The sequence below is a fragment of the Orcinus orca genome, chromosome 14 (assembly GCF_937001465.1).
Source record: "Orcinus orca chromosome 14, mOrcOrc1.1, whole genome shotgun sequence".
Taxonomy (NCBI): domain Eukaryota; kingdom Metazoa; phylum Chordata; class Mammalia; order Artiodactyla; family Delphinidae; genus Orcinus; species Orcinus orca.
This window is the reverse complement of record NC_064572.1, coordinates 3,600,291-3,626,696: the sequence shown is the minus strand read 5'-3', so window position 1 is coordinate 3,626,696 and position 26,406 is coordinate 3,600,291. Positions and strand designations below refer to the sequence as shown.

Below are 26,406 nucleotides of genomic sequence, written 5' to 3'. Positions count from 1 at the left end.
ATTGCATACTTCATAAGACCATTTAAGATGAAATATATTAAAACTTAAAACTTCAACAGAATACTTAAAAGGTAAGACAGGGGCTGCTTTTTGTAAATTAAATACATTCATAGCAAATACATTTTCTGCTAATAGAGAATATGAAGGTTTTTAGCTTAATGTTGTATAGCTCCATTCAAAAGGTGAAATTAGGATATCTATAATCTCCTTATTATTTATTTTAAGCCTCTTTCCCATAAGAATTTATATTTCTATCTGTAGAATCTTCGTAACTTATTCATTTACTTTTTATTTTGGTTTATTTTCTACAACAGAAAGAGTATTCCTATGTCTTGTTAAAGTTTTTATTCTCCTAACCTAGTTCAAGGTTACTTTCTGACATTGGTTGTAAACAAGGGGAGAGGCCTTGTAATAAGCATGCGATTTTTCCTATAGTCAAGATGTTTTTCTTGGACGACTTTCTTTACAATTTCCACTTTGGTCACAATATTATCCCATTGTGAAAACTGCATAAAAATTTGTAATCTATTTATACCTAGATGCTTCTTATTTCACCACAGTGCATTTGTTAATATGATTTTACATTAAATATTAATATAACATAGTTGATTTTATTCATATATGCTAACATGTTTTATATAGGTACACACATATATGAATATTTGCTACATGCCATTCATTTGCATAGAATGATAGCTGATTGTATCTGATCTTTCTGACTGACAGTTGGATAGACTTATGTGTGTTTAAAGTACTACTTAGAACAGACATTAAAATATCACATCGTCTCGTTATACAGCATTTTAAAGGTCATATTTTAAATTGTGGGAGCAGAAATTTTGTCCATTAAGGTTAAGAAATGATCAGGTCACACTTTTGGCATCATCATGCTCAGTGGAGGAACATGGCTTCTACGTCTTCATACATGTGTCACAGTTACACCTGTATAATATCTGTGAGCATGAGCATTTTTATGTCAACATTATCTTTTCCCAATATACTCGTAATTAGCTGAGGTATATCATATCTAGTTTTTCCTTTTACTTCAGTACAATCAATAAAGCTTTCTTTTGCAGTGATGGCATTTTTTCTTTTTTAACATGAAGGTACATTGTCATCTGACATATTTGTACATGGTGGGCTACTGCTCTTGTACAAAGCAAAGTACTTTCATTTCATATTTTCATCTGTATTCCAGATCTAACCTGATTTCTTAGGAGCATTAGATACTTTTTTAAACTGTATTAAACACATAAGAACAGATCACTTTTTATCTTTACCTACCTCATGAGCTAAATGGATATAGACATTACAATAACATGTAAGTCTGACAAAATTGGGAAGCATTCCAGGGTTTGAGCTTCAAGTAATTTTATGTAATCTTCTAAGAGGTAATTTATTTCTGGCACATTATATGGCAACATCTATAATCACTTGCAAGTTTGTGTGCCATTTGGGCTTTCTGATATTGTCACTTTCAGCTATCCCCTAGGAACGGAGTTTGATTTTTTTTTTTCTTTTTGCGGTACGCGGGCCTCCCACTGCTGTGGCCTCTCCCGTTGCGGAGCACAGCCTCCGGAAGAGCATGCTCAGCGGCCATGGCTCTCGGGTCCAGCCGCTCCGTGGCATGTAGGATCCTCGCGGACCGGGGCACGAACACGTGTCCCCTGCACCGGCAGGCAGACTCCCAATCACTGCGCCACAAGGGAAGCCCTGAATATTTTAAAAAACACTTCTGATTAGAAAATATCAGGATGAAACATTGAATTTTTGTGGTCACAACTCAGTTCTCATTATTCTAATGTAATATTTGAGTTGGCACATAATTTGATTTTGTTCCATTAGTATGAAATGTAAGCATGGAAACAAAATTTTTTAAAAGCATTCTTGGAATAAATGAACCAGTCACAATGAATTATTAGTTATTTTATTTTTATTTTATAAATGGGCTGTTTGGATATGTTCAGCCATGAAGTGACATGTAGACTCACTTCTGAGTCCTGACAGACATCTCTGGTGAGTGACTTCTTAGAAAGTGACTCAGGATACAGCCATACCAGTAAAATGACTGCAGCCGAAAGAAAAAAAACAAAAACTCCCAAATAACATAATATATAATAAATGATTATACACATGTGCATTCTTAATTTAACATAAAATATGTAAAATTGGTGTTATTGGAAATTTTCTACTATCATGGGTAATTTACTTCTCTCTGTTATAAATTCTATTTAACAAGATGAAACAGTACAACTAGGTGACAGGGGAAATTAATAGTAATTACTGGTAGGACAGTTTAAAAATAATATGTGTTAGAAAAAAATAAAAATTTGTTTAATACATTTTCATTTTAAAATTGTTTCAGATTTATAGAAAATTTGCAAGAATAGTGCAGGATTTCACAACTAGCCCAGACTCAGTTTCCTCTCTTATTACAGTTTCATGTCATTAGGGTACATTTTTACAGTTAATGAACTAGTGTTGACACCTGATTATTAACTATAACCCACACTTTTTTCAAATTTTCGTAGACTTACCTTTTTCTCTTCTAGGATTGCATTCAGGATATCTCACCCTCATTCCATTTAGCTGCTATTTCTCTTTAGGACACTGTTAGTTGTTATAGTTTCTGAGACATTTCTTGTTTTTGATGACCTTGTCAGTCTCGAATTGGGATTTACCTGTTGTTTCCCTCGTGATTAGCCTGGGGTTATGTGTTTCACTTCGTATCAAGGGCACATGCTCTGCAGATGACTTACTACTGTTGATGTTGCCCTTGATCACCTGGCTGAGGTGGAGTTTGTCAAGTTCCTCACTGTAACATCAAACTTTTCTCCCTTCCATTCAGTGTGTACCGTTTGGAAGGATGTCACTGCGTGCAGGACACATTTAGGGAGTTGGGAAGTTATGCTCCACCTTTCTGATAGTTAAACATCTGTATCTATTATTTGGGATTTTGCCTGAGCGATTCCTACACTCCCATATTTATGTATCTGTTTTTTCCAGAAATAATAGCCAGTAAGTTTATGAAATGATGCTCCATCTCAGAAGGATCAGAGAGATGCTGGGTCCAAACATCTGTGCCTTGAATACTGTCCAGCACATAGTCTTGCTCAGTAAATACCTGTGAATAAGACTTAAAAGATATGAGGGAGGGCATACATAGTGTGCATAGGTGGCAAAAGCAGATTCCAGGCAGAGGGGAGAGCAAGGTAAAATGCTGTAAAGAAGGAACATGGCTGGCTTGTTTGAGGAAAGTTGGGAATGCTGGGTGGTTGAAGTTAAGTGAGCAAGGGATAGAGCCCTTGGTGTTGTCAACAGATTGTCGGCCATTTAAAGGACATTGGCTTTTACTCTGTGTGAAATAAAGGACCAGTGAATGGTTGTAAGCAGAGGAGGGCTATCATCTGACTTCCTCTGGCTGCTGTCCTACCAACTGACTGAAGGGGCAAAAGCAGAATTGGGGCGCCAATTAGGAGACTGCTGTAGTAACCAAGGTGGGAGCTCAGGCACGTTGTTAGCCCTGGTGATGGAGACCAGTTGTCAGATATTCGTTGTGGTTTTGCAGATACAACTGGGGCCAGCCACATGGATATGACGCAAGGTTCTTCACTCAGAAACGCCCGTGCTTTGCTTCATGCTCTTGTGTCCATCTTGAAATTCTGATTTTTTTTTCTCCTCTAGACTTATTGAGACATAATTGATATATAGCACTGTGTAAGTTTAAGATGTACATTGTGGTGATTTGATACATATATATAATGTGAAATGATTACCGCAATAAGGATTCTTCCATAAACTCACATCATTAACTTTTTTGTGTGGTAAAATTTTTGAGATCTACTCCCTTAGCAACTTTCAAATATATAATACAGCGTTGTTAGCTATGGCCACCATAATGTATGTTAAAGTTCCCAGAACTTACTCACCTTAAAAGTGGAAGTTTATACTCTTTGATGCAACGTATGATTTGCAGATATTCTCTCCTAATCTGTATGTAGATTTTATATATATATATATATAAAATATATATATATATATATATATATATATATATATATATATATATATATACATATAAAGCTTTTTAGTTTGATATAATCCCATCTGTTGGTTTTTACTTTTCTGGCTTATGCTTTTGGGATCATATGCCCAAACCAGTGTTAAGTAGATTCTTCTTTATGTTTTCTTTTGGAGTTTCATAGTATCTGGTCTTATGTTTCAGTCTTCAAATTAATATTTGTGAGTGGTATAAGATAGGTGTCCAGTTTCATTTTTCTGTATGTGGTTTTCCAGTTTTCCCAACAGAATTTGGTGAAGACACTATCCTTTCCCCATTCAAAATTGCATTAAAACGAATAAATATTTAGAAATAAACTTAACGAAGGAAATGAAAAATTTGTCCTTTGAAAACTACAAGACTTTGATCAAAAAAAATTGAAGAAGACAAAACAAGTGGGAAGATATACAGTACTGTGTTCTGTGATCAGAAGAATTATTGTTGTTAAAATGTCCATACTACCCAAAGACATCTATAGGTTCAATGCAATCTCTATCAGAATTCCAACAGCATCGTTTACAGATATAGAGAAATCAATTTTAAAATTTTGTACGTGACCACAGGAGACCGCAAATAACCAGAGCAATCCTGAGAAAGAAAAAATTGGGAGTCATCACACTTCCTGATTTAAAATTATATTACAGGGGCTTCCCTGGTGCTGCAGTGGTTAGGAATCCGCCTGCCAATACAGGGGACACAATTTCAAGCCCTGGTCTGGGAGGATCCCACATACCACGGAGCAACTAAGCCAGTGCACCACAATTACTGAGACTGTGCTCTAGACACCATGAACCACAACTACTTAACCCATGTGCCACAACTACTGAAGCCCGCGTGCCTAGACCCCATGCTCTGCAACAAGAGAAGTCACCACAATGAGAAGCCCATACACCACACTGAAGAGTAGTCCCCACTCGCTGAAACTAGAGAAAGCCCGCGCGCAACAGCAAAGACCCAGCACAACCAAAAATAAGTGAATAAATAAGTAAATTTATTTTAAACAAAAAGAAACAATATTAAAATCCTGTAGTTACACGACACTATGATATTGGCACTAAAATACACACATAGACTAAAGGAACAGAATAGAGAGCCCAGAAGTAAACCCCAGTGTATAAGTAACTAATATTTGAGATGGGAATAAAGCACATCCACTGGGCAGGATAGTCTCTTCAACAAATGGTACTGGAACAACTGGATACTACTTATAATTTTGGGGGGAACCTCCATACTGTTTTTCATAGTGGCTGTATTAATTTACATCTCTACCAACAATGCACAAGGATTTTCTTTTCTCCATGTTCTTTCAAACACTTGTAATCTCTTGTGTTTTGGCTGTAGCCATTCTAAAAGGAGTGAGATGATCTCGTGATTTTGATTTTCATTTCCCTGATGATTAAAGACATTGAACACTTTTTCATATATCTGTTGGACATTTGTATGTCTTCTTTGGAAAATATATCTATTCAGATCCTTTCTCCATTTTTAACCAGTTGTTTTTTGTTTTGTTTTGCTTTTGTGTGTGGTTTTATTTTTTTCTGAACAGAAGGTTTTTTAGGTTTTCTTAGTCCCATTTTATTTTTGCTTTTGCTTTGTTGCCTGTCCTTTGGGGTCATAACCAGAAAATCACTATTCCCAAGACCAAGGTCAAGGAGATTTTCCCCCAGGAATTTTTTAGGTGTTTTACGGTTTCAAGTCATACATGTTTGTCTTTAATCTCTTTTGAGTTAATTTTTGTGAGTAGTGTGAGATAGGGGTCCAATGGAATTCTTTTACATTCATTAGACTGTACCAGTTTACATTTCCACCAAATATACACACAAGTTGCCTTTTCTTCACATTCTCACAAACATTTGTTTTTTCTTCTCATTTTTATAATAGCCATTCTAACAGGTGTGAGCTGATGTATCATTGTGGTTTTGATCATTATTGATGTTGAGCATATGTTCATGTACCTGTTGGCCATCTGTATGTCTTTTTTGGGGAAAAATGTCTTTTCAAGTCCTTTAGCCCATTTTTTATTTAATTTTTGACTGCTATTATTTTATGTTACTTCTTATATATTTTGAATATTAGCCCCTTATCAAAAAAATGGTTTGCACATATGTTCTCCAGTTCTGTAGATGCTTTTTAGTTTGCTGATTGTTCATTTTGCTATGCAAAGTTTTTCGTTTGTTTGTTTGCTGTTCCACTTTTTTTTTTTTTTTTTTTTTGCTTTTGTGGCTCCCACATTTGGTATTATATCCGAAAAATATTTGCCAAAACTATATTGAGGAACTTGTTCTTTATGCTTTCTTCAAGTAGTTTTACAGCTTTAGGTCTTATATTTAAGCCTTCAGTCCACTTTGAGTTAATTTTTGTGAGTGGTACAAGAAAGGGGTCCAATTGTATTCTTCTGTAGGTTGTTATCCAGTTTTTTTTCAGCACCATTTATCGAAGAGACTGTATTTCCCCTACTGCAGCTCCTTGGCTCCCTTGTCAAATATTTGTTTACAGTAAATGACTGGTTTTATTTCAGTGCTCTTGATTCTGTTTCATTGGATTAAGTCTCTATTTTTTGCCAGAATCTATTGTTTTGATTACTATAGCTTTGTAATAAAGTTTGAAGTTAGGAATTGTGATGCCATTAGATTTGTGCTTCTTTGACCAGGTTGATTTGGCTATTAGTGGTGTTTTGTGGTTCCATACAAATTTTAGGGTTGTTTTCTCTTTCTGTGAAAAAATCATTGGAATATTGATAGAGATTGCACTGAATTTATAGACAGCTTTGGGTAGTATAGATATTTTTACAATATTCTTCTGTTTCATAACCATGGAAATGTTCTTCATTTATTTGTATCTTCAGTTTTTTCACCAGTGTTTTGTCATTTTCAGTGTATGGATATTTTACCTACTTGGTTTAATTTATTCCTAAATGTTTTATATATTTCTGATGCCATTTTAAATATGATTGCTTTTTACATTTCTTTTTCAAATTGTTGTTAGTATATAGAAGTACAATTGCTCTTCACATGTTGATTTTGTATCTTGCAACTTGACTGAATTTGTCTATAATTAGTAATACATTTTTTTGGAATCTTTGGGATTTTCTCCATATAAGATTATATTAAATGCAAACAGAAATAGCTTTACTTCATCCTTTTCAATTTGTATTTCTTTTATTTATTTTTCTTGCCTAACCGCTCTGGCTATGACTTCCAGTATTATGCTGAAAAGGAGTGGTGAGAGTGCACAAAACTTATTTTGTTTATATTTTTAGCAGAAAACCTTTCAAGCTTTCACCATTGATTTTAATGTCTGCTGTGAATTTGTTCAATATGACTTTTATTGTGTTGAGGTACATTCTACGTATAACAATTTGTTAAGTATTTTTTATCATGGAAGGTTCTTTAATTATTTCACATTCTCTTTCTGTATCTATTGAGATAACCATATGATTTTCATATTTCATTCTCTTAATGTGGTGCATCACATGTTTGAATTACATAGGTTGAATTACCCTTGCATTCTAGGGATAAATTCCACTTGATCATGGTGTATGATCCTTTCAATATACTGTTGAATTTTGTTTGCTAGTATTTCACTGAGAATTTTTGCATCTATATTAGTAATACTTGACAGTTGTTTGTTTGTTTTTTTTCTTGTAATGTTCTTATCTAGCTTTGGTATCAGGATAATGCTGGACTCATCAAATGAGTTTGGGAATGTACCTCAAAGTTTTTTTAGAAAACTTTGACATGGAGTTGTTTTAATTTGATTTAAATATTTGATTGAATTTCCCAATGGAAATTGGAAAATTTCCATCTGGTCCTAGCCTGTTGTTTTTTGTTTGTTTGTTTGTTTTTTGTAAATCTTTTATTACTGATACAATCTTTTCACTCATCATTGGTCTGTTTGGTTTGTCTATTTCCTCATGATTCAGTTTTGGTATTTTTTATGTTGCTAGGAATTCATTTCTTCTAGGGTATCAAACTTGATGGTATATATGTGTTGATGGTCACCTCTCATGAGCTGTTGTATTTTTGTTGCATCAGTTGTAATGTCTCCTTTTTCATTTCTGATTTTATTTGAGTATTCTCTTTTATTCTTCATTAGTATAGCTAAAAGGTTAATTTTGTTTTCATTTCAAAAACCACCTCTTGCATTGATGTTTTCTATTGTTTGCATGGTCTCTGTTTTATTTCTGTTCTCTTATCTCTTATTTCATTGCTCTGCTACTTGTGAGCTTAGTGGTTTTTCCTTTGTTTGCTAGTCCCGTGAGAAGTAAGATTGTTTACTTGTGATCTTTCTTTTTTCTTATTGTAGGCATTTGTTTCAATAAACTCTCTTATTACTGTTTTTCTTGCAGCCCATAAGTTTTAGCAAGTTGTGTTTCAATTTCCTTTTAAGATTGTTTTTAAATTTCAAAGACATTATTGTAAAGGTGTTGTAATTTTCCCCCCAGTTTTATTGAGATATAATTGAACACAGTACTATTTAAGTTGAAAATGCACATTATAATGATTTGACTTCCATATATTGTGAAATTGTTATTGCAGTAAGATTAGTTAACATACATCGTCTTATATAGATGCAAGAAAAGAAAAATAAGGAAAATATATTTTCCTGTGATGAGAACTCTTAAGATCTACTTGCTTAACAGCTTTCAAATATACCATATGGCAGTGTTAACTCTATTCATCATGTTGTATATAATATTCTCAATACTTATTTATCCTATAGCTGCAAGTTGGTACTTTTGGACTTCATCAAATTCTGCCTCTTCTCACCTCCCTCCTCTGGTAACCAAAAATCTGACCTTTTTCTATGAGTTGTGTTTGTGTGTGTGTGTGTGTGTGTGTTTCACATATAAGCTTGGTCTGACTTCTCTCACTTAGTATAACGCCCTCAAGGTCCATCCATATTGTCACCAATGGCAAGATTTCCTTCTTTCTTATGGCTGAATGTTACTCCATTTTCTAAATATACCACAAGGTTTATATCCACTCATCTGTTGATAGACACACGTTTTTTTCCATGTCTTGGCTATTGTAAACACTTTTGCTATGAACATGGAAGTGCAGATATCTCTTCAACATAGTGTTTTTAATTCTTTCAATATATTTCTATAGATGAAAATGCTGGACCATATGGTAGTCATATTAAATTTTGAGGGCCTTCTCTAGTGTTTTCCATAGAGGCTGAACCAATTCATAAGACAAGCAAAAGCACAAAAATCATCCCTTTTCTCCACATCTTTGCTAGCATTTGCTAGCAGATATCTTGTCTCTTTGATGAATTCCATTCTAACAATCCTGAGGTGATATCTCATTGTGGTTTAGATTTAATTTCCCTGATGTGTAATGACGTTGAACACATTTTCATGTATTTGTTGTACATTCACATATTTTCTTTGAAAAAATGTCCGTTGGAGTCTTTGCAACAGGTTTTAATTGGCTTAATTTATTTTGTGTTACTGAGTTCTATGATGTATTTTGGATATCAACCCCTTATTTGGTGTAAGGTTTGCAAATATTATTTTTGATTACATAGGCTCTTTTCGTTATTTATTTATTTTATCTTGTTGTGTAGCAGATTTTTAGTTTGATATTGTTCCACGTGTTAGTTTTTTTAATTGTTGCTTGTGCTTAAGGTATCATCAAAAATAATATTAAAGACCTGTGTTAAAAAGATTTTTACTGTTTTCCTCCAGGAAGAAAAGCCTCCCATCTTACAGTTGTGTTTACCTTATCTTATTTCTATTTAATTGTCATGAGTGGTGTTAGACAGGAGTCTAGTTTTATTCTTTTGCATATAACTATGCAGTTTTCCAAGCACTGTTTAATGAAGAGATTATCTCTCCACCGAATGTTCCTGACTGTCTTATCAAATATTAGTTGACCTTATATGCATGGGTTTATATCTGGATTCTCAGTTCTATTCCATTGTTGTGTATGCCTTTCTACATGACAGTACCATACTACTTACATTACTATAGCTTTATAATACAGTTTGATATCATGGAATGTGTTACCTCCAGGTTTGCTGTTCTTTCTCATAGTCACATTGCATATACAAGTTCTTTTGTGATTCCTCATACATTCCTCTGTTGTTTTTTTCTACTTTAAAAAATGCCATTGGATTTTGATAGGAATTGCATTATATCCATAGATGGCTTTGGGTGGTGTGGACATTTTAAAAATATTAATTCTTCCAATCATGAACAAGGGATAACTTTACGTTTATTTCTGTCTTTTCCAATTTTTTTCATCAGTGTATTGTAGCTTGTATTGTAGATATCTTTCATCTCCTTAGATAAATTTATTCCTTATTATTTTATTAGTTTGGATACTCTTATAAATAGAGTGGTTTTCTTTTTTCAGATCATTGTTAGTATATAGAAATATGACTGATTTTTGCATTTTAAGTTTTTATTCTGCAACTTTACTCATTATGTTGATTAGTTTTAACAGGTTTTTGGTGAAGTTTTTCAGAGTTTCTATATATAAAATCATGTTATCTTAAAATAGACACATTTTTACTTCTTAATTTCCAGTTCTGATGCCTTTTATTTCTCTTCTTTGACTGATTGCCCTGGCTAGGACTTCCATTACTATGCTGAATGAGTGATGAGAGTGGACTCCGTTGTCTCGTTTCTGATATTAGAGAAAAAGTTTCACATTTTCACTCTTGAGTGTGCTTTGAACTGTGACCTTGTCATATTTGGCCTTTTAAAAAAATTATTTACTTTTGGCTGCATTGGGTCTTTGTTGCTGCATGCGGGCTTTCTCTAGTTGCAGTAGGTGGTGGCTACTCTTCGTTGTGGTGCGTGGGCTTCTCATTGCAGTGGCTTCTCTTGTTGCAGAGCATGCACTCTAGGCATGTGGGCTTCAGTAGTTGTGGCACACAGGCTCAGTAGTTGTGGCTCACGGGCTCTAGAGCGCAGGCTTAGTAGTTGTGGTGCACGGGCTTAGTTGCTCCTTGGCATGTGGAATCTCCCCGGACCAGGGCTTGAACCCATGTCCCCTGCATTTCCTGGCAGATTCCTAACCACTGCGCCACCAGGGAAGTCCCGATATTTAGCCTTTATTATGTTGAGTTACATTCATTTTATACCTAACTTATTAAATGCTTTTTCTGTGCCTATTGATATTATATTTTCCTTTTGTTCTATTAATATGATGCATCCCATTTATTTGATATGCTAGTATTTATTCAGAATTTTTAAACCTATATTCATCAGTGTTATTGGCCTGTAATTGGCAGTGTCCATTTCAGATTATTATATCAAAGTAATGCTGGCCTTGTAAAATGAGTTTGGGAGCTATTCCTCCTCATTCATTTTTTTCTCTTTCTCTTTTGAAGACTTTTAGGATTGGCATTAATGCATTAAATATTTGGTAAAATTTACCAATGAAGCCATTTGATCTTGAGTTTTTCTTCATTTGAAGAGCTTTGATTACTGATTTAGTTTCCATACTACTAATTGCTTCATTTAGATTTTCTCTTTCTTCCTAATTCACTTTTGGTAGGTTGTATGTTTCTAAGAATTTTTTCCATTTATCTAGGTTGCCCAGCTTGTTAGCATGTAGTTGTTCAAAGTAACATGTTATCCTTCTTATCGCTGAAGTAGAGTTGTAATGTTTTCTCTTTTATTTATAATTTTGTTGATTTGGGTCTTCTCTCCTTTTCCTTGGTTAGTCTAGCAAAAGGTTCGAAATTTTATCTTTTAATGAACCAACTCTTAGTATCACTAATCTTTTCTGTTGTTTTCCTCTATCTCTATGACATTGATTTCTGCTGTAATCTTTATAATTTTCTTGCTTCGCTAATTTTGGGCTCAGTTTGTTCTTTTTCCAGGTCCTTGAACAAAAGAGTTAGGTTTTTTATTCGAGATATTTCTTAACTCGTAAGGTAGGCATTTGTTGCAATAAACCTCTCTCTTAACGCTCCTTTTGCTGCATCCCATAACCTTTAGTATACTGTGTTTCCATTTCACTTTGTCTCAAAATACTGTCTTATTTCTTCTTAAATTTATTCTTTGATAAATTAGTTGGTCAGGAGAGTGTTGATCAATTTTTTGTATTCATTAGTGTTCCAGTTTTCATCGTGTTATTGATTTCTAGTTTAATAATATGCTCAGACAATATACTTGGTATAATTTAAGTCTTCCTGAGATCACTAAGATTTGATATGTGGTTTATCATGTGGTCTTTTCTAGAAAATATTTTTTCTGCACTTGAGAAGACTGTGTATTCAGCATATGTTGGATAGAATGCTCTGTATATGACTCTTAGGATCATTTGGCCTTTAATGTTGTTCACATCAACTGATTTTTTTAAATTGAAATATAGTTGAGTTACAATGTTGTATTAATTTTTGCTGTATAGCAAAGTGTCTCAGTTATACACATATATACATCTGTTTTATATTCTTTTCCATTATGGTTTATCTCAGGATATTGAATATCCTGTTCCCTGTGCTATACAGTAGGACATTGTTTTTTATCCATTATATATGCAATAGTTTGCAGCTACTATCCCCAAACTCTCAGTCCATCGTTCCCCAACCCCCTCCCACTTGGTAACCCCAAGTCTGTTCTCTATGTCTGTGAGTCTGTTTTGTTTCGTAGATAGGTTCATTTGTGTCATATTTTAGATTTCACATATAAGTAATACCATATAGCATTTGTATTTATCTTTATGGCTTACTTCACTTAGTATGCTAATCTCTAGTTGCATCCATGTTGCTGCAAATGGCATTATTTCATTCTTTTTATGGCTGAGTAATATTCCGTTGTATATATGTACCACATCTTCTGTATCCATTCATCTGTTGATGGACATTTAAGTTGCTTTTATGTCTTAGCTATTATAAATAGTGCTACTACAAACATTGGGGTGCATGTATCTATTTGAATTATCGTTCTCTCTGGATATATGCCCAGGAGTGGGATTGCAGGATCATATGGCAACTCTATTTTTAGTAACCTCCATACTGTTCTCCATAGTGGCTGTGTCAATTTATATTCCCACCAAGAGTGTAGCAGGGTTCCCTTTTCTCCACACCCCCTCCTGCATTTGTTATTTGCAGACTTTTGATGCTGGCCATTCTGACTGGTGTGAGGTTGTAGCTCATTGTAGTTTTAGTTTGCATTTCTCTAATAATTAGTGATGATGGGCAACCTTTCGTGTGCCTATTGGCCATCTGTATGTCTTCTTGGGAGAAATGTCTGTTTCAGTCTTCTGCCCAGTTTTTGATTGGTTTGTTCGGTTTTTTATTATTGAGTTGTATGAGCTGTTTGTATATTTTGGAAATTAAGCCCTTGTTGGCCTTGCATCATTTGGAAATATTTTCTCCTAGTCTGTATGTTGTCTTTTCATTTTGTTTATGGTTTCTTTTGCTGTGAGTAAAGTTATAAGTTTGAGTGGGTCCCGTTTGTTTATTTTTGCTTTTATTCCTATTGCCTTGGGAGACTGACCTAAGAAAACACTGGTACACTTTATATCAGAGAATGTTTTGCCTATGTTCCCTTTCACGTGTTTTATGGTGTTATGTGTTATATTTAAGCCTTTAAGCCATTTTGAGTTTTTTTTTTGTATGGTGGGAGAGTGTTCTAACTTTATTGATTTGCATGAACCAACTTTTCCAACACCTCTTGCTGAAGAGACTGTCTTTTCCCCCATTGTCTATTCTTCATCAGAGATGAATTGACCATGGGTCTGTGGGTTTATTTCTGGGCTCTCTATTCTGTTCCATTGACCCATATGTCTGTTTTTGTTCCAATACCATGCTGTTTTGATTAGCATTGTAGCATTGTCTGAAGACTGGGAGGGTTAGGCCTCCTGCTTTGTTCTTTTTCCTCAGGATTGCTTTGGCAATTCTGGGTCTTTTATGGTTCCATATACATTTTAGGGTTATTTCTTCTACTTCTGTGAAAAAATGTCATGTGTAATTTGCTAGTGATCATATTAAACCTGTAGACTGCTTTGGGTAGTACGGACACTGTCATTTTAAAGAGCTGCAGCCTGTTCTCACTGTCAGTGGAAGCAGCTCCCCTCTGGACGCAGGTGTCCATGCAGGGCTCTTAGAAATAAGACAGACAACATCACCCACGTGGACTCTTCATACACACCTCTGACAACTGCGCCTTTGCTTTCTAGAAGTAACCTCCTTATTCAAGTGGGTGGCATCTGGGGATGCGGCAGCCAACACCCTCCAGGAAGAGTCGGTGCCCCTCCTACCACTGGGGAATGAGTGGTCCTGTGCCTCATTCCCACCAAGGTTTCCAGTTTCAGGAGTTTGGGGAGCTTTTGTTTTGCTGTTTTAGTGGATGAGAAATGACACGTAACCCATTGTCTCCTTTTCACTTATCTTCTGATGAGTGAGGCTGGACTTTCATCACTTTCAGTTATTTCCAGAATGCAGCCACTTTTCCCAGTTCTGGGGGAGACCACTGAACATGCCTTCCTGGGTGTTCCCAGCCACAGACTGTGATCCACATGCAGCGAGGAAACTCCACTCTTTGTGCAAGTACTAAGTAGCTAGCGACTGGCTTCTGACCAACAGAATATAGCAAATCAGGGGAGGTCAGTGTTAAGATTCATTGACAGAACCTCTGTCACTTACATCTCACTTGCTGCATCCTGTGTTCTCTCTCTGTTTCTGTCTGTCTCTCTCTTTTATCCCTGGACCTGGGGAAGCCTGCATGGGTGTTACTAGGTGCCATATGGAGAGGCCCACATAGGAGAGAACACAGGGAAGTCCCAGGCCTCCAGGCAGAGGCACTAGGCTCTCAGCTCAGACTGCATCCTGCCAGTACCCATCTCAGTGAGTCTGGGAACAAATCCTCCCCTGTGGAGCGACAGCTGAGACCTCAGCCCCAGCTTCATAGAGACCTTGAGTCGAGGGCACCCAGCTAAGTGCTGTGGGAGCTCAGGAGTAGCTAGGTGTATGTATTTTGTATGTTGGGAAACCCTCCATAATGATCTGCAGTAAATCAGACAATCTTTAGCATAGAGCAGGTCTACTCAATGTTATGTAGAAACAACCACAAAGATAATGCATATTAATAAAGGTAATAAAATGGACTAAAAACAATAATAGTGAGAATTATGATGATATTACCATTACTACTGTTAAAGAGAAAAATAAACATAGAAAGATTGCAGATTTGCGTACAGACTCCTCTAAGTAAATTTCAGGGTACCTATATCAGATGTCCTCTGGGATATTGTAGAGTCAGAATGCTAGGTTTGCACAAAGAAATTTGTTCTGAGAGGAGAAAACAAGCAGGTGATCCTGGGTCAGCAGGGAGGATGATATGTTGGCACAAACAGTGCAGGGGCTCCCTGGGGGACTTAGAAAAAGAAATGATTACTTGAGCAGGCACATCACCATCTCTATGTCTGCCAGTGCTGCACCAGCTTTTCCTGGACACCTGAGTGAATTTAGAACATGTCCCCAGGTTCAGGCATGCCAAGGATACTCCCCTTACTTCTCACTTGTCACAATGTCAGCTCCTGGTCTGACTTTTCTAATTCAGAGGACTGGACTCCAGGAGCGACACCTTCTCCAGCCTTCCCAGGAGACATGATATTAGTTCCTGGCACAGAGTTGAGGTGGAAAATCCTGTGCTGAGTCTGGCAGGACAAGGGTGTCTTCCAGGGCTCTTGCACTGGCACCACTTTCTGGTCACTTAAGAGGACTTAAACATTGTTCTAGAGGCTCAAGAAAGTCAAGAGTGTCCTCCCTGGGGCTCACTTACCAGTAACAGCTGTCTCTTGCTCCACTGGGTAAGTCTGAGTATCTCAGGAGGCTCTCTGACCCACAAGTACCCATAAGTACAGCAGGAACCAGGAAGCACCATGTGTATGTAAGTCTGTTGAAAACCCTCCACAATACTCTTCAGTAAATTAGATACATTCATGAGCAGAGAAACTTAATAAGAAATGCAATAACAACAATAGTGATAAATAATAATATCAATAGTGATTACAATCATAAAGATATTAATTGTACTACTACCAATCATAATACTAATAAACTTAAGGACTGAGGGATTATAGACTTCCCTAATTGAATGACAAGTTTCCTGGGGTATTTTGGAGTCAGAGTCTTAGGTTAGCAGCCAAAATTGTAGGTTTGCATAGTGAAGGTATAAATAGAGCAAAACTAAACAGCAGCAGGTAAAAGAAATCCATGGGAGGGCGTGGGCTGACTTAAGTCTCATATTCCAAGCCCAGAGGAGAGAACTATGTAGAAGAGAAATGTTGATCCTGGGCTTTCCTGACACATGGAGCCAGCAAATCTCATGAGTTCTGACGACTGGTGTCTGCAGCTCTAACCCGGGAAAGAAAAGCAGGACTCCAGGTACACGTTCAATACGTGAAAAAAACACGTAAAATTTACATGGAGCTTCAGCTCTATCTCTATCCCCACTGCCTGTCAATTGAAAAAGTGACAGATCAGGGCTATTGATTGCCTTTTGATGCACCTACAGACTTACCTGGAATTGGGAGGAGAATATTACTTATGAATTTGCATGTAAAATTTTTATAATAACCTATCTGGAATTTGAATTACCACTTTCTTGGGAAATTGATAGGTTATTTTACACAACACCTCATATGCTTCCTTTAGTAACATTTTTTCACAATATATATATTTCTGAATATGTATGAAAGGCACATGCCATATCAGCCCAGAGAAGCCATTGACGGGGCTTTAGAGATCACTGACCTTTGAGAACGTGTTTGTAGAACTCATTCATAAAGAGTAGGAACTGCTGGACATATTGCAGACAAAGATGTACACAGATGTGATGCTGGAGGACGCCCGTTGTCTCATCTTTTGAGTGCGTCTCTCAATATTTATTTACTTCCTTATGCATGTCTTATTGAGATAGGCTCTGCAGCTTCCACATATGCTGCTGCACTCTTGTCTCTGACTCATGCTTCTGTAGCACTTAGAGCAACCTGGAACGAATGTGTTCCTTTACTAATCACAGCACATGTGCCCCTTCATGGAGATACAGTCTCCATTACCACAATCGCATGTATTCCTTACTAGTCTGCCACCAACACGCAGAATAATGCTGGACACAGATATGGGCTATTTTATCTAACAGACAAGTGACTTTATGTTGCTAAGTAATTCTTCTGCTCGGGGGACTACCATGAGGTTTGAAAACAGCAAAAAACACATAACAGCTTGTATCCCCCTTTCTACATGAACTCCAAGTAATAATCTCATGGGTCTTATGTTTATTGGATTCTGTTAGAAAACAGTGTTAACCACATTATGAAAACGTTGCTTCCTTCCTGGCTGAGACGTCTAAGCAGCCTGCAGCCTGTCTTTCTTCTTGGGCAAGAACAGCAGCAACCAGAGACTTTTACTGTCTTTGAGTGAAGTGTCGGGTGACAACCTTCAGTGTTTCCCCCCTTCAGGGTGCTCGAACTTGGGCTGCCATTGATACCCCCACACTTGAGCCTTGGCATGTTGTCCTGTGCTTGCATTGCATGCACTGTTCTCAGCACAGAACTTTAAATCCATCTAACATTTCCCACACGTACCAGGGCATCCGCTCTGCAAAACAGATATAATTTCCCAGTTGGAGCAAGAAGAGTAGGTGTGGAGGGAAGAGGAGGGTTTCCCCAGGCTGGGGTCCAAGTCAGCTCCAGACACATGTGCTCTGTGTGGGGAGGGAGCAGGACACTTGGAATGTCAACTGGAGGTGGCTCGACTAAAGGATATTTTTAGAAATGTATGTGAAGCCATTGAGTCAAATTATCCAGATTCTGTCATTATGCATCACACATCAATTTCTCTTCACGTTTCCCCCTGTACTTTTCACCTCAGAGAAGCAAAATTCCTGTCCACGTGGGAGTTAAAATTTCATGTTTTTCTCTTTGCCACGGTCTCTTTAATAATGTTTCCTCTCATATTCCCTGTAGCGTCTGAATTTATTTTACTTTTCTTTTACCTAAACACTGAACATCTTATTAACATTTTTCTAAACCATGTTTCTATTCACTAGTGTATTCCTCAAATTCATGTTCTTTCCCCATGTAATGTACTTTTCAACAATTTAATCCCCAAATGTCACATGTGTCGTTTCTTATTTATTTATTTAATTTAATTATTATTTTTGTCTTATTTCAAGCAAAAACTGTGACCATTAAAAGCAAGAAATGATATCCAGGCAAGTTATTTTCCTGGTGGAACAATGTAGCTGTAAGAAAATAATAAATTTCTTCAGGTGTGAACCCTGGTCATCCACATGTGAAACCTGGGAATGAGGTAAGTTAGGAATTCAGCAGACTCATAGAACTCAGTTACAGTGCAGTGTAAACACCAGACCAGCATAAAGTGTTCACTTTATGGACTAAATTAGACTGAATTTTGATGATAGCTAGTAGAAATGCTACAAAGGGGGGATGTCCATTGCAGAAGATTTACATACTATGTGTATGTAACTGACATGGAGATCATTTTAACTGGAGAATATCATTCAATAGACTTACATACACATGAGTTTTCACAGCATAGAAAACACTTTTACTATAATGAATGAAGGAGAGCCCTGAGGGATTTTTAATTCCTTAGTCAACATTGAATCCTCACACTGGATCTATCAATGCTAAAATCAAACTGAAAAGCTGGAGTTCATATCAAAATTCTCAGACATGGAAAAACGCTTATCAGGAATGTTTTACCACACATTTCAGCTATGAATTCATAATTTTGGCTAATAACCTCTTATTTTATAAATAAGTAGAATAAAAATATAGATTTGTTAAGTAATCTTAGAATGATAAATACAAAATTTTGAAACAATAAGTACTTTTGTAAATAGGTTAGCATTAAGAAATATATATAAACAAAGTTATATGTGACAATTATTATGATCCACTTAATTGTGATTGTCAGTAAGATTATCAGTTGCTTTCTCATCAGAAATTTTGCAGGCCAGAAGAGAGTGAAATGATATGCTTAAAGTATGGCGGAAACTACCTGCCAACAATTCTATATCTTACAATATTATTCTTCAAAAATGAGGAAAATGAGAGACAGTCTCAGACAAAAGCTGAAGGAGTTCAGTACCATAATATCTATCCTTCAAGAAATGCTAAAGGGAGTACTTCAAGTTCAAATGAAAGGACACCAGTAACTTGAGGCCATATGAAAATATATATGTCTCTGATAAAGATAAATAAATGGACAAATAGAGAAAACACTATAATTTTGACTTGTAACTATACTTTTTATTATTCTAGGATATTTTTTAAACCAAAATATTAAAATAATTATAAATTTATTGCTATTGCATGATTGTTTCCCCAAAAATTCATATGTTAAAAATATAACCTCCAAATGTGTTGGTATTAGGATGTAGGGCCTTTGGGGGGTGCTTAGGTTATGAGGACAGAGCCACCATGAATATAATGTGTGTGCTTTTATTTATTTTAAAATATGTATTTATTTACTTATTTGGCTACATTCGCTCTTAGTTGCAGCACGTGGGATCTTTGTTGTGACGCACAGGCTTCATATCTAGCTGTGATATGGGGGCTTGGTAGTTGCAGCACACAGGCTCTCTAGTTGTGGCAGACAGGCTGTAGAGCCAGCATACAGGCTCAATAGTTGTGGTGCATGGGCTTAGTTGCCCTTTGGCATGTGTGCTCTTAGTTCTCTGACCAAAGATTGAACTCATGTCCCCTGCATTGGAAGACAGATTCTTAACCACTGGCCTATCAGGGAAGTCTCTTGTGTGCTTTTAAAAGAGACCCCAGAGAGCTCTCTAGCCCCTTCCTCCAGGTGATGATATAATGAAAAGTCCATGACTCAGAAAAGACCTTTACCTAACCACCTTGATCTCACACTTCAGCCTCCAGAACCATGAGAAATAAACTTCTGTTTATAAGCTACCCAAGCTGTGGCATTTTGTTATAGCATCCCCAAATAACTAATTCATACATCTACATAAACAGAAAACAATGTATACATATGTGACTTGTGACATTACTAACATGTAATTAATGTGTAAATATGTGATTTGTGACATTAATAACATGTAATTAATGTGTAATGTAATTGGAGATGTAATAGAGATTTTGCGTGTGATTAAAATTATGTTGATATCAGTTTAAGCTAGTTTGATAGGATTTTATATGTAACCTCCATGGTATCCTCAAATTGATTATCTATAGAATATACACAGAAGGAAATTAAAAGTAAGTCAAGTCAGTGGACTTCCCTGGTGGTCCAGTGGCGAAGACTCCACGTTCTCAATGCAGAGGGCCTGGGCTCAATCCCTGGTCAGGGAACTAGATCCCACATGCCACAACTAAGAGTTCGCATGCTGCAAAGAAGATCAAAGGTCCCCCATGCCACAACTAAGACCTGGCACAGCCAAAGAAATTAATTTTGAAAATGAGTACAAAAAGTAAGAACAAAGGACGTCAGTATGTGAGAAAATGTGGGACAGAAAAGCTATATGACATTACAGAAAACAAATTGGCAATTAAATGTCATTCCATATCAGTAATTTATATATATATATATATATATATATATATATATATATATGGCTTAAACTCATCAGTTAAAAAACAAAGATGTCCCCAGCCTTTTTCCGGCATCTGGGCCTGGAGGGGCTGCTCTGAAGACGGGCGAGCAGCAGGGAGGCCCACGGCAAATCCCAGCCCGATGCGAGCTGTTCGTCATTTTCCCGGGTCAGCTCCAGGGTCTTGGTGTCCAGAGAGCTGCTGATGGAGGGCAGCGGCGGCCACGGAGGTATATGGGACAGGTTGCTCATCAACTCCAAGCGTAATTCCAGAAAGAATTCCACTCTTCAAACAGGATAGAGAGGAGTCCCCTATTGGACCAAGTACAGAGCTTTCTCCCACAGATGGCTCAGGCAAACGAAAAGCTAAGGAAAGAAATGGCAGCTGCACCACCTGGTCATTTCAATATTGAAAATATTGACACTCTCGGAAAAGTTATGCAAATGGATATGACCTTGTTTGAGATGAATCAGTCTGATTCAAAGAAGATGACAGTTCACAAGAGAATTCACAAGACAGTTCAGAGGACAGTTCAGAATTTGAGGATGAAGATGATAGCACCTCTTCTGAAGGTGAAGTCACCATTGATACAATTAAGCTTCCTCATTCAGAAGATGGAAAAAGCAAAATAGAGGTTCTGGACCGTCCTGCCAGTGAAAAAAAAGAAAACAGGGACATAAACAATCTGAGAAACAGGTGATAGTTCCCGCTAATTCTGTGGAAAAGAATGTGGCTTGCTGGTTATTTTGCATTTCAGATACCTATGGTGTTTGAAAAAATGAATGTATTTTGCTTCTTGAAGAAACAGAAGCTAGCTTTTAAAGAATTGGAAGAGATAGCATTTGGGGAATCTTCTAAGAGCAGACTGTTTTTGATCTCATGCTAAAGAGATTTAGTTTAGAAAGCTTAACTTTATGTATGGTGATGAGTGAATTTGTTGGCATCCTCTTTCATCAGCACAGACTTCAGAAATCTCAAACTTATTTTAAAGTAAAAATACAAGTTACCCATTTGTTTTTGTTTTAAATTGGCCTCTTGGGGCTTCCCTGGTGGTGCAGTGGTTGAGAGTCCGCCTGCCAATGCAGGGGACACAGGTTCATGCTCCGGTCCAGGAGGATCCCATATGCACGGAGCAGCTGGGCCCGTGAGCCATGGCCACTGAGCCTGCGCATCCGGAGCCTGTGATCCGCAACGGGAGAGGCCACAGCAGTGAGAGGCCCGCGTACTGAAAAAACAAAAGAAACAAAAACTTAAGTTGGGTTTTTTTTTAGGTTATTATGAAGTCATATTTATTTATTACCATCAAAATGGGTTCATTGAGGGAGAACTTTTTTTTTTTAACATCTTTATTGGAGTATATTTTCTTCACAATGTTATGTTGGTTTCTGGTCTGTAACAGAGTGAATCAGCTATATGTACACATGTGTGCCCATGTCCCCTCCCTCTTGCGTCTCCCTTCCACCCTCCCTATCCCACCCCGAGGGAGAAATTTTTTACAAAGAAAAGAATTACTTATATTTAGATGCCCTCAGACATATCTACTTTAATTAAAAGAAACCAAATCCTTTCCAGTTTGAGCTGGAAAACTGGTGCTCTGTGGTTTAATCACTGTCAGTGACTCTGTAGCCTCTCAATGCATGTAAAATTTGCTTGTTGGAAAATTTAGTGGTTTTTTTGGTTTTCTTTCTTCTTTTTCTCATAAAGGAATTTTTTGTTTCAGTTATTAAAATTATCCCTTCCAGTTGCCCACAGTTTTGAAACCTATTAATTGTAGAGAATAGGGACACCCCAGGAAAATAGGTCACAGTACATAAAGAGGTAGTAACAGGTTTTCCCTTTCAAAAGGCAAAATGATCCTGCATTGGAATTGCCTTTCTGCCACATTCTTGATCTTATTTAACTTGTTTGGGACCTCATCTGCCATGGGCCTGGCTTTGCTCAGGATATAGACCTGAGAATTTAAAGGACTGTCTCCAAGTGCATTGAGCTCATGAGACTTTGTTGCCTAATATTTTAGGGGTTTGTTTTAATTATTTTTTCCTACTCCTCTCATTAGCTTATAACATCTTGTAAATACTCTGAAGATAATTCTCCAAGTTCCTTCTGGTATTTTTCATTGGGAATTGGAAATCGGCTGTGCACTCAAAGTATGCAGAAGTGAACAGATCTGGAAACGAGACTTCTCAGCTGCAAAGGGTATACTTTGTAGCACCAAACACAGCTGTGATGGATTATTGGTGTGAATATTTAAGGATTGTCTTCTACCAGATAATATTCATGCCACATTGTGGGAAGAGTTGTATTTGTCTGGTTCACTCCTTAGCTTGGTGCATGGTACACAGTAGGCACCAAATGATGTCGATAAATGAATTCACAGGTATATTGAGGATGTACAGGGCATTTTAAGCCATGCTATCCATGCGGATATGAAAGTGTAACTTCACTGGAAATACAAAGCCAAGTAGAAATAGTCTGATGGTCAGTGAAAGAGACTATTCAGTCTAGAATACATACTAGTGTGTAGAATTATATTTCTCTCCTGCCATGGCCTTCTCATATAATACGACTAGGTATTCTATACAGTTAAAGAAGTCAACTAAATTCAGTTCCTGTGGACATTCTTATGACATAGGAGGAAAAGGAAAAAAAAAATTTAATATGTGATAGGGATGTCGTTTTAAGTTAAGTGTAAAATGGTTGAATTATTTAATATACAGAGTCAGGGGTGGCTGTTTTTAAACCAATTTGGATACTAAGATAAATTATGTAGGTCTTATAGATTTAAATATAAAGAAATAAAATTATGTTTCATACTAAAATATAGGTGAGTATTTAATAACATTAAAAAAAACAAAAATGGACAAGATAGACATAAAAAGGGTCCAACTATATGTTGTCTACAAGAGACTCACTTCGAAGTAAGGACACTCATATGCTGAAAGTGAAAATATTGGAAGAGATATTGCATGAGAACACTAAGCACAGAGAAGAGGAGTGGCTTTTCTGCTTCTGCAGCTGAGCCTGTGGCCCCTACATTTCAGGGAGTAACCAGAGGCAGGGGGCAGGGGTAGGGGCTGGGGCACCCCTCCCACCCTCAGCCAGGGAAGTCAGAGGGACTTAGTCCCCCTCACGAGTTCCATTCTTCCTCCAATGAGAATGGTGCTAATCAATAAGGACCAGGCTATAGAGCTGATTCACTTTGTTATAAAGCAGAAATTAACACACCAGTGTAAAGCAATTATACTCCAATAAAGTTAAAAATAAAGAAAAATAAAGACCTGGGGAAAAGAGATGGTCCCCGTGGAGAATGCCTATGTCCTAAGTTTATCTGCTGTCGGGTTGGCTTGAGAGAGGGCAGGAGCTACATGATGTGTTCTCTCCCTTCAAATCCATTAACTTTTTCTTTCTTGATGCACACACGCACAGCCACACACACAAAAGGAGTATAAAGCCCATACATATAGAATGCTAAAGGGTTGGTCTATGAGCTTGAAAAGAGGGAAATAGAACACTTGAGGCCGACTGCAGCAATGTGTTTGTGTCTGTGCATGTGCATTACTAGGTGGAGGGTCCACAGTATCCATCAGATACTTAAGGGAGAACATATCTCCCAAGTGTTCTGGATTTTGTAAATTATCATAGGACGAGTCTTCAAGAAAAATCAGGTAGCTCTCTCCCACACCACTCACTAAAGTAACAAATATTGTTTGAGAGTCTCAAGGGATCCAGCATGTGGAATTTTCAGGAGACTAAGAGGTGAAACGTATAACATAACCACCTTCACCAAGTTTATAGCTCAGTGGAGGCAATAAGAATTAATATCTCACAGTTTTTCTATTTAAATATGACTCAGGGTTTAAGGTAATTTTTCTGCATCATGTCCACAGTGTCCCAGGACTGACGCCCTCCTCAAGCTCAGCACCTAGAACACAGATCTGATTGAGCTAAACTGGTGATGCACCTGCTTCCCAGCAAGGCTGTGGCCTCTAATGGCTGTCTCCTGTTCCTGTGTCCGTGGCCTGATCAGGATATGGGAGACACTTAGGTTGACTCCTCAGTGCGTTGTGTACCTTCCAAGGCCGAGAACTTGCTGAGCAAAACATAACTTCTTCACTTTTGTGAACACCTGGCCTCCAAAAGGCAGAAATATTTAGTGACAATGTACTGAGGACATAATTCCTTAGTCATTCCCTGACCTCCACTCTGTCACAGAGACATGCAAAACCACGGAATCAGGCTTATGGGTCATGACTTGGCTGTGTCAAGAAGTTCTAGGCCATGTGGGAAGACTCCTCTCTCCTCTGAGATTTCTGCTTCAACCAACAGGGTGCGGCTTCCCTTCAGGTCTGAACTGAAACCCTATAAGTTCACATATTGAAGTCCAGACCCTTGTACCTCAGAATGTGACTGTATTTGGGAATAGGGCCTTAGGAGAGATGATGAAGTTAAAATGGGTCACAAGGGTGAGCCCTAATCCAGAGCTGTGCCCCTATGAGAAGATTAGGACACAGCCATGCACACTCAGCTCATAGAGTTAAGTCCATCTGAGGATGCAGTAAGAATGCAGCCACCTGCGAGCAAGGGAGAGAGGCCTCAGAAGAAACTGAACCTGTAGACACCTTGATCTTGAACTCAAAGCCTCCAGAGCTGTGAGAAAATTAATTAAGCCTCCCAGTCTGCACTTGTTCTGGCAACCCTAGCAAAACCCTAATACAGCTTTATTTCTCCTCTATCCTCTTTCTTGCAAATAAAACTTATGAAAATAGCACCAAAAAACAAAGTGTATAAACTATTTGAAAGAAAAATGCAGGGGAGCCACTGCAGGGGCTGATGAACTACACATCCATTGATTCCCCTGGTTTTCTTTGTCTGCTACCAAAGTAAGGGAAAATAGTCAAAATCACCATGGAAGGCTTGAGTAGACATTTTAGAGAAGGCATAGCTCCATGGTAAAACAAAGTTGACATGTACTCGGTAGAAATAGTAAATGCATTTTAATCCTTGGAGGTTTAAAAAATTCAATTTCTTGGATTTCTAGAGAGGTTGTAATCCATGTACATGGTTGAAGGTCCTGAAAATTGCATTACATTGTGCCCCGCACCACCTCCCCCTCTTTGCCCAGGAGTCCCTGCCCTCCACAGGTAGCCATGTATCTGGTTTCCCACGGCAAACTTCCAGAGTGTCTTTATGTGCATACAGGCAAATATGAATATACATTTCTCCTTGGCACCCTAATTAAAAACACAAATAGAACACTAGGCACAGTGCTGTTATAGCTTGCTTTTATTCATTTGACAGTATTTTGCAAATTATCCTCTATCAAGACATCGTTTCCTGCACGACAGTGCACTGAATGGATGATGTACTATAATGCACTTTGCCAATCCACGTTGGGATGAACACTGATATTCAATAATCTGTTTATATTACAAACAATGCAGCAATGCATAATTCTGCTGCTAGCAAATGTGTAGGGTATGTTTCTAAAGGATTTATAACCTGGAGGTTTTTTTTTTTTTTTTTGCAGTATGCAGGCCTCTCACTGTTGTGGCCTCTCCCGTTGCAGAGCACAGGCTCCGGACGCGCAGGCTCAGCAGCCATGGCTCACAGGCCCAGCCGCTCCGCAGCATGTGGGATCTTCCCGGACCAGGGCACGAACCCGCATCCCCTGCATCGGCAGGCGGACTCTCAACCACTGCGCCACCAGGGAAGCCCCCTGGAGTGTTTTTAACAGCATTTGATAAGATACTCTGCTGCTGAATCCTTCTGTGGAGACTAGCAATGAGCCTTTCTCTTTCT

At 37.5% G+C, this 26,406-nt stretch overlaps 1 pseudogene; it reads left to right on the top strand.

Moving 5' to 3' along the window:
- The first annotated feature begins 18,335 nt into the window (after positions 1 to 18,335).
- Positions 18,336 to 26,128, top strand: LOC117201624 (NOP protein chaperone 1-like; annotated as a pseudogene).
- Positions 26,129 to 26,406: the final 278 nt, after the last annotated feature.